Genomic DNA, 11,844 nt, shown 5'->3' with positions numbered 1-11,844 from the left:
CCTGGCTTTGCCTTGGCAGGAAGAGTCCCAAATATTTTATATTATCTAAGTTATTTTAAATGCAATTTCTCTTTGTATCGCTTGCTGATGGACTTTGTTGGTAACATGTGGAAATGTGGATGATGTATATAGATTTATCATATATCCTGAAACATTGCTGAAGTTAATTGTTTCTAGTACTTTGAAAATGAATTCTCTAGGATTCTTTTAAGGATAGAATCATCGTTTGCTAAAAGGGATAATTTTATTTTCTCATTACTTAGTCTAATTCCTTTAATTTCTTTTTCTTCTCTTATTGCTAAAGCTACCAATTCTAATACAATATTGAATGGCAATGGTAATAGTGTGTACAACCTTGCTTCACCTCAATCTTATTGGGAATACTTCCAGTTTATCCCCATTACATATGATGTTTGTGTTGGTTTTAGACAGATGCTACTGATCATGCTAAGGAAACCTCCATGTATTCCTTTGTGGTCTAGTGTTTTTAAAAGGAATGGGTGCTGGATATTGTCAAATACTTTTTCTGCATCTGTTATATAAGAGAATTATATGATTTCTGTTAGCTTAGTTATTGATATAGTAAATTATACTAATATTTCCCTAATATTGAACCAGCCTTGCATTCTTAGTATAAATCCTACTTGGTCGTAGTGTATTATCCTGGTGATAATTTTCTATAATCTCTTTGCTAATGTTTTATTTAAGAAGTTTGCATCAATATTCATTAGGGAAATGGATGTAAAATTTTCTTTCTCTGTTTTGACCCTACCTTATTTACATATCAGCACTATATCTGGTGTAAAAGAAACTTGGTAGGGTTCCTTCTTTCCGTATTTTTTCAAATATTTTGCACAGAATTGAAACTAATTGTCCTTTAAATGTTTGGTAGAACACCTCTCAGATTGGCTAGGATGACAGAAACAGATAATGGTGAATGTTGGAGGGGATGTGGGAAAACTGGGACAATGATACTTTGTTGCTGTAATTCTGAATACATCCAGCCATTCTGGAGAGTGATTTGGAACTATGCTCAAAAAGTTATCAAACTCTGCATATCCTTTGATCCAGCATGTTACTATTGGGCTTATATACCAAGGAAATGGTAAAGAAGGGAAAGGGACCTTTATGTGCAAAAATGTTTGTGGCAGCCATCTTTGTAATGGCTAGAAACTGGAAACTGAGTGGATGCCCATCAATTGAAGAATGGCTCAATAAATTGTGGTATATGAATTTACGGAAAAATTTGTTCTATAAGAAATGACCAACATGATGATTTTAGAAAGCCCTGGAGAAACTTAGATGAACTGATGCTGAGTGAAAAGAGCAAACCAGAAGATCATTATATACTTCAACAACAATAGTATAAGATGATCAATTCGGATGAACATGGCTCTCTTCAAGAATGAGATGAATCAAATAAATTCCATTTGTTCAATAATGAACAGAAGAAGCTACAGCCAGGGGTGGAGCCAAGATGGCAGGGGAAGATAGACACAAATCTGTAAGCTCCCTTCTTCCCTCATTACCAAATAGTTAAATCAGCCTCAAAAATAATGCTGCACTGATAGAAACCACAAGGATTAGAAGCACAACATACCAGCTGAAGAGAATCTGGAGTCTCTACAGAAAAGGTCAGTTCCAAGGGGAGGAAGAAAAAAGGCCAGCACAGAGGGTTAGGTGTTAGCGTACTGTGCCGATCAGGCTGGGGAGAACACTGGGATCAGAGAAGCCACTGAGATAGAGGAAGCTGGCACAGGTTGGTAGCTCTTCTCTGCTTATAAAACAGCAGTTCACAAGAGAAATCAAGCCACTTTAAAATATAAAGCTAGATCTAGAACCACCCCAATCCAGAAGTGATCTAACAGATCTCAGCACGGCTGTGAAGCCCCCTTCTGCTGTCCGGGGCTTCACCATGGGGTACTTAGAGCCTGAACAGCGGGGACACAGCCCGAGGAAACATCTAATCCACATAGGGCCAGGCAAGCAGCCTCGGAATTCCCAGAGAAGTGGAACCTTTGAAGTAGGGACTGTGGTTTCTGGGCAGACACTTCCAGTTTGAGTGCAGGGGCTTTTCACATCAGCTGCTGTTATTTATACCAGGAATTCAGGGCTGGTTTAATATTAGGAAAACTATTAGTAATAATTGACCATATTAATCATCAATTTATTAAAAACCATATGAACATCTCAATAGATGCAGAAAAAGCATTTGGTAAAATACAACATCCATTCCTACTAAAAACTCTTGAGAGTATAGGAATAAATGGACTATTCCTTAAAATAGTCAGGAGCATATATTTAAGACTGTCAGTAAGCATAATATGTAATGGGAGATAAACTGGAATCTTTCCCAGTAAGATCAGGAGTGAAAACAAGGTTACCCACTATCATCATTACTATTCATTATTGTATTAGAAATGCTAGTCTCGGCAATAAGAGTGGAGAAAGAGAATAAATGAACAAGAGTAGGTAATGAAGAAATCAAACTGTCACTCTTTGCAGATGCTAGAGATTCTAAGAAAAAGTTGTAAGAAATAATTCAGAACTTTAGCAAAGTTGCTGGATACCAAATAAATCCACATAAATCCTCAGCATTTTTGTACATCACCAACGAAATGCAGCAGCAAGAGATACAATGAGAAATTTCATTCAAAACAATAGTCGAAGGTATAAAATATTTGGGAATCCATTTACCAAAGAACAGTCAGGAATTATATGAGCAAAATTACAAAACACTTGGCACAAAAATAAAGTCAGATTTAAATGATTGGAAAGACATCCAGTGCTCATGGATAGGCCGAACAAATATAATAATGATAACAATATTCCCCAAACAAATGTATTTATTTAGTGCTATACCAATCAGATTCCCAAGACACTATTTTAATGACCTAGAAAAAAATAACAAAGTACATATGGAAAAATAAATGGTCGAGAATTTCAAGGGAATTAATGAAAAAAAAAGTCAGATGAAGGTAGTCTAGGTATACCTGTTGTAAAACTATATTATATACCAGCAGTCACAAAAACCATTTGGCATTGGCTAAGAAATAGACCGCTTGATCAGTGGAACAGATTAGGTACAAAGTACCAAAAAGGGTACAACTATAGCAATCTAGTGTTTGATAAACCCAAAGATACCAACATTAGGGATAAAAATGCATGCTGGGAAAACCAGAAATTAGTATACCAGTAAATAGATATGGATCCACAATTAACACCATATTCCAAGATAAGATCAAAATGGGTCCATGATTTAGGCATAAAGAATGAGATCATAAATAGATTAGAGGAACAGAGGATAGTCTACCTCTCAGACCTGTGGAGAAGGAAGGAATTTATGACTAGAGAAGAACTAGAGATCATTCTTGATCACAAAATAGAAGATTTTGATTACATCAAAGTAAAAATTTTTTTGTACAAACAATACTAATTCAAATAAGATTAGAAGGGAAGTAACAAATAGGGAAAATATTTTTATAGTTAAAGGTTCTGATAAAGGTCTCATTTCCAAAATATATAGAGAATTGATCCTAATGTATAAGGAATCAAACCATTCTCCAATTGATACATGGTCAAAGCATATGAACAGACAATTCTCAGATAATGAAATTGAAAGTATATCCAGTCATATGAAAGAGTGTTCCAAATCACTACTGATCAGAGAAATGCAAATTAAGACAACTCTGAGATATCACTGCACACCTCTCAGATTGGCTAAGATGACAGCAACAAATAATGATGAATGTTGGAGGTGATGTGGGAAAACTGGGACACTAATACATTGTTGGTGGAGTTGTGAAAGATCCGACCATTTTGGAGAGCAATCTGGAACTATGCCCCAAAAGTTATCAAAATGTGCATACCCTTTAATCCAGCAGTGCTCCTACTGGGCTTATATCCCAAAGAAATAATAAAGAGGGGAAAGGGACCTGTATGTGCCAAAATGTTTGTAGCAGCTCTTTTCATAGTGGCTAGAAACTGGAAGATGAATGGATGTCCATTAATTGGAGAATGGTTGGGTAAATTATGGTATAGGAAGGCTATGGAATATTATTGTTCTGTAAGAAATGACCAGCAGGATGAATTCAGAAAGGCTTGGAGAGACTAGCATGAACTGATTCTGAGTGAAATGAGCAGAACCAGAAGATCACTATACACTTCAACAACCATACTGTATGAAGATGTATTCTGATGGAAGTGGATATCTTCAACATAAAGAAGATCCAACTCACTTCCAGCTGATCAATGATGCACAGAAAGAACTACACGCAGAGAAGGAACACTGGGAATTGAATGTAAATATTAGCACTACTGTCTATCTACCCAGGTTACTTATACCTCAGAATCCAATACTTAATGTGCAAGAAGAAAATTGGATTTACACACATATATTATATCTAGGTTATACTGTAACATATGTAAAATATATGAGATTGCCTGTCATCTAGGGGAGGGAGTAGAGGGGAAAATCTGGAAAAATGAATACAAGGGATAATGTTATAAAAAATTACTCATGCATGTATACTGCGAATACTATATAAAATTAAAAAAAAAAAAAAAGGGATTGAGTGTGATAAAATGAGTGAAGACCTCGCATAAGAATGTGGCTTCAATGTATGCCCTACTTCTGTCTTCAGTATGCAATAACAAGTTGAACTATAGCAAAAAGCTGCAGCTGTTTGATTTTCTTAGATAAACTTACATTCCCCTCCAGTCTACCCATATCCTAACGTTTTCATAAACAGGAAGAGTATGTCATCTGCTAGTATTCTTTGTTCCTGGGATAGATTTTTAATCTCTGTGTAGATTTTTGCATTAGGGTATAAGTCTGGACTGCCCCTAGTCAATGGGAGAAAAGGTTAGAAGGGAGTGGGAACTTTTGCATTAGAGTCTATATAATCCTTTGTTTGATGTTTGTGCTTTGAATTCTTCTACTGATACCTCATCTGTTGGCCCTTGCCTTTTCTTGTGAGATAGCAATAAATCCTTTTTTGGCTTTTGCTTTGAGAGTCTCTGATTTTAATTTGAGTAAAGGTTGCTGTCCCATAGAGTTTCCATCTCTCCTCCTCTTCCCATAAAAACTATTCCTTTGGCACTAGCTCACAACTACTGCTATAATTACAATCACACTGGCACAAGCATTTGCTTTCATTTTATTTGCAGATGATTGTGCACTCAATGTAGAGTTTGAAGCCAAGATGCAACAAAGTATGGATCAATTCTCTGTTCCTTCTACTAAATTTTGGCCTAACAATTAATAGCAAGAAATCACAGTTTCTTCATTAGGCAGCACCAGACCATCTATATGTGGAAACACTGACAATAAAAAGAGAAGTTTTTAATAGTGTGGATAAATTCACTTATCTTGGCACTACATTCTCCAGGGATGTACACATTGATTATGAGGTTGACATAGTCTTTATGAGAGCTAGCTCAATGCTTGAGAGGCTCTGTGGGAAAGCTTGGGATTTGAGAACTATTTGACCGACTGACAAACTGAAGGACTACAGAGGTATTGCAGTGGCCTCATTGTTGTTATGTCTGTGTAACTTGGCCAACATTCCAAGAATTCAGGAAACTGAATCACTGCCATTTGCATTGTCTTAGGAAGATTCTGAAACTCTTACCTGGTGGGATAAAATACAAGACACTGTGGTCCTTTCTTGAACTAAACTGCCAAGCATTCAAACTTTAATGTAGAGCATATAAATCTATTGCATTGAACACACTGTTCTGAATGCCTTACATATATTTGCCAAAAAGATTCTTTTATGGGGAACTCACGCAGAGCAAGTACTCACAAGATGGTCCAAAAAAAGCAATACAGAGACACTCTTAATGTTTCTCTTAAAAACTTTCAAGTTTTCTATATGGCTATATGGAAGACACTGGCATAGAACAGCAAGTACAGCACGCCATCATCAGAGTGTGTGCTGTGCTCTATAAGCAAAGCAGAATTGAATTCACTTAGAGGAAGCAAGACATAAACAAAGTTAGAGAAACCATCTCAAATATGCATTAGGACAATTTGTGTCTGACCTGTGGCACAGGATTCCAAGGTCTTATTGATCTGATCAGTCACAATCAGATATTATGACTTGATACTAACATAGTAATGTCATTTTAGTCCTCTTTGAAAATGAAGGGCAACCTCCATTATCTCTAGCACCATACAATATCCTCAAAGTCAGAGCTAGAGGAAAGAAATATACAAGAAAATCAAAGGAAATTTTGTGGACCTTGATGAAATCTAGCTAGTTGTGCTTATGTTAGATTTTATATGGGAAGACACCCACTCACTTTACAGGAGTCCTCTGTAGAGAATCTCTCTAATAATTATCATCATCATGGGTAACATTTATATAGTGCTTACTACATGCAAGACCTGTGCTAAGCCCTTTGTGAATGTTATCTCACTTGATCCTCATAACAGTTCTGGAATGTGGGTGCTATTATTCTCTCCATCTCATAGCTGAGAAAAGTGAAGCATTTAGAAGGTAAACATCTTGTCCAGGATCATATACATAGGAAACATCTGAGCCTGGGCTTGAATTAAAGTCTTTCTCACTCGATGTCTTATTCTAAATGCACTGAGCCCCCTAGTTGCCCTCCAAAGTAAAGGGATCCAAAATTACACCAGTCCCCACAACAGGGGCAATGGTTAACCCCTTGGCACAAGCCAAAAAGAATCTTAACCTTCACTACCTTTTTCCCTTCCTCTACCTTCACCCTTTTCCCAAGGTTCACATTTGGGAGAAGTCTGACATTCAAATAGCAGAAGAAATCAATGAAATTGCAATGAAATTAGAACTTCCATTACCTCCTTCCCTTCCTTTCTACTCACTCCCACCCTTCTTCCAAGGAAAAATGCCTATTTATGCTAGTGTTGTTTTGGGGAATCTAGGTTTTTCCCAAAGGAGAGAAATTCAAAATATTATCACATATCTTAGATGAAAGGACAGTTTACGTTCTTCCCCCAAATAAAACAATGATTAGCATAAAAAGAATTAGAGTGTGCATTAAAAAAAAAAAAAAAAAAAAAAAAAAAAAACTTAAATAGGACTTGTAAATGCAACTTGTAGCCAAGTTGTAATTTGTAATTATCTTCCAAGAGGCTAAAACAATGATTCAGTTTGACAGTGTTCAAATTCATGATTTTACATTTTTCATGACCAAGTTTCATTCAAACACTGTGTGTGTGTGTGTGTGTGTGTGTGTGTGTGTGTGTGTGTGTTTACAAGGCAGATATTTCCAATGGCTCCTCTTTCTCAAATGCCAACTCTTCATCTTGTTTAGACTGCTACTACCACCACCACAATTGACCACTTCGGTAAAGAACTACAGCCATAGTTTTAGTGCCTTTCCAAAGCCTCATGACTTTCTGAAATTTGCAAAGTCTTCTGGGCTCATCTTTCTTGAAGTTTTGACTCAGTCACTACTCTTAATGTATATAGAGCACTCTATATACATAGGATATCCTCTATATATTCTACAATCTTAGGGTACGTTTAAACCTTTCCACTAAAAGTGACATATCTTTTCTCCACTGAACTACTGTAAACCTCTTCTCCCTTCTGCTCCTCCATAAATTACAGCATGAATAAGACAATTTAAATGCTGTATAGGATGGGCTTGAACTCAGGACTGCCTGATTGAGAACAGCTCTCCTCTCCATGGGACAGGCTCTCTGTCCCGTACAAATCTTTCCCAGACACTCATGAAGTCAATAACAAGGAAGGAAGTATCAAAAAAGGAATCTACACTACATTTGTCTATTCCAGGACTCCTTTTCAATCTGGGCGCCTTCTTCAACTTCACAGAACTGTTAGGGGTTGCAAGATATTTGAGAAATTATCTAGTAGAATGTCTTCATTTTACAGTAGAAGAAACCGAGACGGGCAAAGGAAATGGTGAATCCATCAAAGTAAGCAACAGAGCAGTTCCAAGATTCGAACGCAAGACCTAGAACTTTGGACTCCTCGAGCTGAGAGCTAACGGACGCACCCACCTGTCAGTGATTTCCCCCTTTTTCGCATCCATATGAACCACGGACCTGACAAACACAGCCGCAGTTCAGTTTCCCTCCTGCCATTGCTAGGATTGCAGGCGGCTCTCTAGGGCTAAATCGGTTAAAACTGCTGTGGGCTCATAAGTCTCTAAACCTCCGGCCTCCAGTTACTTGTGATTTACCTGTTTATTCCCCCTTTAATTCTCCTTCCGAGCAGGCTGAGGGACCCAAGAGGGGACTTACCCGCCAGTTCTCTCAACCAGCCCTCTCCCCTGGCTTCATTCAACTTGTGTCCAGGATGAAGAAGATTTTCCACCTCAGCAAGAAGGGGCAGTTTCGCCTCTTCATCAAACTGCCTTGTTACTTGGAGTCCAAACTAAAAGTGCAATAAAAAATAAAGATAAAGTATGAAAAGTGCTGTATGAACGAACCACAAGATACTAGGTATGTATCACAGAAGGATACCTGGTCTGGAGCAAGGACCTCGGGAACATCCACAAAGTTGCATTGCTCGGGGATGTGGCGAAGGTGCAGCAGTCCCCTGCTCAGAAAGCACAACGTGAATGATCTGAATAAGGTGAAGGGGTAAGAGCAAATGTTTGGAGAGGGGTGGAGAAGGGAAGACCCACAACAGAGTAGCCAAAGACACTCCCCATCCTTCCATGTGAGTCCTTGCCCCCCCCACCACCATTAACCCTCCGAAAAGAAATCCCTCTCAGCACCTGGGACAGGATCAAGGTCAGACTTTTCCTCCTAGGGATTAGATAACAAGTACTGAAAATTGGAGCCACCTGTCTTTCCTGCTTATTTTTTTTTTATTAATTTTTTTTGGTAGTGACAGTACTGCTTTATTTGGACATCTACTATAGTTAGAGTATGGGTAGAGTATACCCATACTAAGAGAATAGTGAAAAGAACAGAACATGAAATCAAAGCCACTTCTTGCTTGCATGACCCGGGAAGTCTTTCAGCCTCTCTGGATGTGGTTTTCTCCTTATATAAAATAGGGCTGGGAGAGGTCGAAAAGTGTTCTGTTTGTTTGTTTGTTTGTTTATTTCTTAAATTAAAACTTTTTATTTTCAAAACATATGCATTGATAATTTTCCACATTGACCCTTGCATTGCCTTGTGTTCCAAATTTTCTCCTTCTTTCCCCCACTCCCTCTCTTAGATGGCAATCAATCCAATATATGTTATATATGCTAAATTACATGTTAAATCCAATATATGTAAACATATTTATACGATTATCTTGCAGCACAAGAAAAATCAGATAAAGAAAATGAGTAAGAAAACCACATGCAAGCAAGCAACAACAAAAAGAGAATGTTAGGTTATGATCCATACTCAGTTCCCACAATCCCTTCTCGATGTAGATGGCTCGCTTCATCACAAGATCCTTGGAACCGGCCTCAGCATTCCCATTGTTGGAAAGTGTCATGTCCAGAACTGATCAGCATGTTGCTGTGTACAGTGATCTCCTGGTTCTGCTCATTTTACTTAGCATCAGTTCATGTAAGTCTCTCCAGACCTCTCGAAAACCATCCTGCTAATTGTTTCTTATAAAACAATAATATCCCATAACATTCATATACCAGAACTTATTCAGCCATTCTCCAACTGAGGGACATCGACTCAGATTCCAATTTCTTGAAAATGGCTGCCACAAATATTTTTGCACATGTGGGTCCCTTTCTCTCTTTTAAGATCTCTTTGGGGTACAAGCCCAGCAAAAAGATTGTTGGATCAAAGGGCATGCACAGTTTGATAAGTTTTTGATCACAGTTCCAAATTGCTCTCCAGAATGGCTAATTCGGTTCACAATTCCACTAACATTGTGTGTGTCCCAGTTTTCCCACATCCACTCCAACATTCATCATTATCTTTTCCTATCATCTTGGCCAATCTGAGAGATGTGTAGTGATATCTCATAGTTGTCTTAATTTGCATTTCTCTGATCAATAGTGATTTAGAGCACCCTTTCATATGACTAGAAATGGTTTTAATTGCTTCACCTGAAAATTATTAATATCCTTTGATCATTTATCAATTGGAGAATGTCTTGAATTCTTATAAATTTGAGTCAATAATCTCTATATTGTAGAAATGAGCCCTTTATCATCATAATTCTTTAACGTAAAAATGTTTTCCCAATTGATTGCTTCCCTTCTAATCTTGTCTGCATTAGTTTTGTTTGTACAAAAACTTTTAAACTTAATATAATCAGAATTATGTATTTGGTGTTCAGTTATGAGTTCCAGTTCTTCTTTGGTCACAAATTTCGTCCTTCTCAACAGATCTGAATGACAAACTATTCTATGTTCTGCTAGTTTGCTTCTAATATCACTCTTTATTGTGGAATACCAATGACAGACCTGCTAGCACTCATAGAGACCATGAAAGCAAGAAAAGGAGAAACACCGGTGTTTATGGTCAAGACATTTTATTTTTTACTGAGCTTTCTCTCTTTTTTTTTCCTTCTATGCATATTTCTACATTTATCTTGAGGCACAAGAAAAATCACATCAACAAGGGGAGAAAAAGAAAGAAAACAAAAAGCAAATAACAAAGAATGTGAAAATACCAGATTGTGATTCACATTAAGTCTCCCCATTCCTCTTTTTAGATATAGATGTCTTTCTCCATCACAAATTTATGAGAATTGGTCTGAATCACCATCTTGCTGTGTACAATGTTCTCTTAGTTCTGCTCACTTCACTCAGCATTAGTTTGTGTAATTCTCTCCAGGTCTTTCTAAAATCATCCTGCTGATCATTTCTTATAGAAAAATAATATTCTATAACATTCATATACCATAACTTATTCAGTCATTCCTCAATTAATGAACATTCACTCAATTTCCAATTGCTCGCCTCGATAAAAAAGACTGCTACAAATATTTTTGCACATGTAGATCCTTTTCCAATTTTATGATCTTTTTTGGTCTACAGAACCAGTAGAAACACTGCTGGATCAAAGGGTATACCCAGGTTGATAGCCCTTTGGGCATAATTCCAAATTGCTCTCCAAAATGTTTGGATCAGTTTACAGGGAGTAGTCACTTGTTTTCTGAGAGCAGTGATAAAACACATCTAGAGTTTTCCTATGACTAGTGGTAGTTACCAAATTTTTATTCATGTCTTTTCTTTCTGTCTCCTTCCTTTCTCTCCCCCTGTCTCTGTTTCTGCCTATGTCTCTTTCTTTCTCCTGTTATGGCTTCACTATCAGTAGGAACTAAAATCAGGAAGTCAGAGACCTTAGAGTGAATTTCTGGTGGAGAGCTTACTCCAGTAAGGGATATCCCTTCACTTATGCAGTCTCCAATTCTGTCAATTTCCCCAGGACTTTCATTGTAAGGATTCTGGAAGCTTAGAACTCAGTCTCTACATGCTGAATTCCCAGGACCAGTTTACTTTCTGTCTCCTCATACCAGCAGTCCAATTTTTTTTTTTTACTATTTTAATAGTTTTTATTTACCAGATATATGCATGGGTAATTTTACAACCTTGACAATTGCCAAACCATTTGTTCTAATTTTTCCCTTCCTTCCCTCCCCCCAGATGGCAATACATGTTAAATATTTTAGAGTATAAATTAAATACAATATATGTATACATGTCCAAACAGTTGTTTGGCTGTACAAAAAGATTTGTACGGATTTTGAAATAGTGTACATTTAGCCTCTGAAGGCAATCAAAAATGCAAACGGACAAAATTAGAGGGATTGAGAATTCTATGTAGTGGTTCATAATCATCTCCTAGAGTTCTTTTGCTGGATGTAGCTGGTTCAGGTCATTACTTCTCTATTGGAATTGACTTGGTTCATCTCA

At 37.2% G+C, this 11,844-nt stretch overlaps 1 protein-coding gene across 3 annotated transcripts in view; it reads left to right on the top strand.

Moving 5' to 3' along the window:
- The first annotated feature begins 7,968 nt into the window (after nucleotides 1-7,968).
- Nucleotides 7,969-11,844, top strand: part of LOC141544609 (uncharacterized) — a 119,299-nt gene continuing 115,423 nt past the window's right edge. The window contains exons 1-2 of one of the 3 annotated variants that reach the window (XM_074270987.1): nucleotides 7,969-8,599; nucleotides 9,273-9,529. The gene's annotated coding sequence lies outside the window, so the exon portion shown is untranslated. The remainder of the gene's footprint in view (nucleotides 8,600-9,272; nucleotides 9,530-11,844) is intronic. The other 2 variants (XM_074270986.1, XM_074270985.1) reach the window with 2 other exon arrangements.

This window comes from Sminthopsis crassicaudata, chromosome 5, assembly GCF_048593235.1.
Source record: "Sminthopsis crassicaudata isolate SCR6 chromosome 5, ASM4859323v1, whole genome shotgun sequence".
Classification (NCBI taxonomy): domain Eukaryota; kingdom Metazoa; phylum Chordata; class Mammalia; order Dasyuromorphia; family Dasyuridae; genus Sminthopsis; species Sminthopsis crassicaudata.
This window is presented reverse-complemented; position numbering and strand designations above follow the sequence as displayed.